This window comes from Acyrthosiphon pisum, chromosome A1, assembly GCF_005508785.2.
Source record: "Acyrthosiphon pisum isolate AL4f chromosome A1, pea_aphid_22Mar2018_4r6ur, whole genome shotgun sequence".
In the NCBI taxonomy this organism is placed as follows: Eukaryota; Metazoa; Arthropoda; class Insecta; order Hemiptera; family Aphididae; genus Acyrthosiphon; species Acyrthosiphon pisum.
In genome coordinates, this window is record NC_042494.1 from 81533857 (window position 1) to 81536084 (window position 2228).

Here is a 2228-nt window from a genome sequence, read left to right on the forward strand (position 1 = left end):
TTTATGGTAACTCTAAAACCTAAAACACTTTTTTATTTTATAATCCATAAAAACAATATGCTTTTATAAAAATATGCATGTGCTTCTAATATATATTCACCACCTTAATCGATAATTAAATGAATAAACGAAAAAAATACCTATATCTATCATATTATTATGATTCAAATTCAAAATTATCAACTGATTTGGTTATTGTCATATCAAATTTCGATGAACAAATTGTTCCTTATAACACGGAACTCTTTGATATAAAATGTTGTTTTATATTATATCTGTGTATTCATCATATTGACGTAGTATAATATCTATCATTAATATTCTATGGCAATTCTCAAAGTCGCTGCGGAAGACACAGTCGATTAAAAATTCTAAAATTTCAATAAGCAAAACAGACATGAACAAAACACATACTACGCATTCCGTACGGTTTTATTTTTCATAAATCACAATATTTTCAGTTCTGTATCTGGAGTGTTTCCACATCGGCGTCGCAGCTAGTGAACACACGTCACGGATTCCGCCGAAAGAGTCGATGCTTAAAGTACATTTATTTTTTTAATCTTTTGGGGCTTAAATTTACTTTTAAGACTTAAAATTAATATTTAATGTCAATAAAATTTCGCTATCCAAGTGTTGTAGACGCATATTTTAGTTCCAAACTAGAAACGTATAAAATATGCGAGATCGAATAATACAAACATCGTCGTTTTTTCAGTCCCCAGTCATAGAATATTTATAATTAATAGGTGCATTCCTATATAGGGTAGTTGAAATAGACATATAATTTTGGTTTAATTTATATAGAGATACATGTTAAAACTGATAAGTCATAAGATACAATTTTAATTTATACCTGTTAATTTTTTTTTCAAAATTCTACGTTATAATTTAGCGTAACCTACTTACCTTCTATTGTTCACCTAATATCTATATCATATTGTACACCTAAAAAAAAATTTAATGACCACGGAATGGTCAACTGCCTATCCTGACATGTGCACACTTATGAATAATATAATTATATAGTCGTATAGGTACATAATATATAAATAGTGTAATACATACACGAATGCGTTACCTATTATGTCCCTAAAAATTCAAAAGCTATTATCATATTCATTTACTTTTTACATATAGGTCGGTACATTACAAAAATCTAGTTATAATCACGTTTATTTTTATTTTCTTGAACACAATGTTTCAAAAATTATTAACTAATATATAATTTATTGGTATAGTATTTATAAATTATTGAAATAAAATAAACACACCAGCTATAATTAGTAATAGGAATAAATCTATGTATAAACAATTGAAATACAAACGAACAAACGGTTCTGAGCGAGGTCGGTAATAAATAATGTTGTGATTAAAGTAATTTATTTAACTATTATAGGCATTAGTACAATTTACAGTAGCTTAAGTCATTTTTGCCAAAAAAATTACACTTGAAAGTGTCATCGTGTATATGAATTAAAATAATATACTCTAAAAGTTTCATAAATCCACGAATACTATTTTTAAATTATAACAAAATAACTAAAATCGTAATTCTTGATTTTAATATGTAATTTCGTCCAAATTTGAACTTATAATGTCTGTAAAAAGTAACTGTGTTTATAATAGATTTTTTAAATTATTTGCTTACAATATATGTGTAATAACTTAAAAATAAGAAGAAATATAAATACGACTCCTGTCGATAAATATATTTAATTCAGATGTTAAGATATTAAAATTAAGCTATTACCTTCCTCCAGATGTTCGGAGGGCTCTCGAGATCGTGTATTCGAGAATTAGATCAAATATACCGTACAATATAATTTGTGTAAAAAAAAAGGCACATATATATTAATACTGCAATCAATGTAAAATATTATATTAAATGCCTTACCTGATTCGCAGTTTTTCGTGAATTATGTTGAAAGAGTTTTTAGATTTTAGGTGACACAATGTAATATTTCAAATATACAAATCGAAATAAAAACGCACTGATTTTGACTTAACATAAGAAGTCCAGTTGTCGCTCGTGGAAATCGATGTTGATATTTTGAGAGGTTGTTACTCGGTGGCTGGTGCTCATGCACGCGGTGGCTGGTGCTCATGCACTGGTTTAAGGGACGATACGAATATGTCTACCAGAGAGTGGTAGGCGGTTTTTTCAAAGATTTTTGTACTTCCCCGAACTAGATTTCTCTTCGGCGGCAATAAGACCTTTTTGTCGG

General features: G+C 28.2%; 1 protein-coding gene across 4 annotated transcripts in view; it reads left to right on the forward strand.

The window, feature by feature from the left end:
• The window catches only part of LOC100163979 (CRAL/TRIO domain-containing protein-like), a 35421-nt gene that overhangs the window by 25473 nt on the left and 7720 nt on the right, over window positions 1-2228 (forward strand). The gene's annotated exons all lie outside the window — the stretch shown is intronic.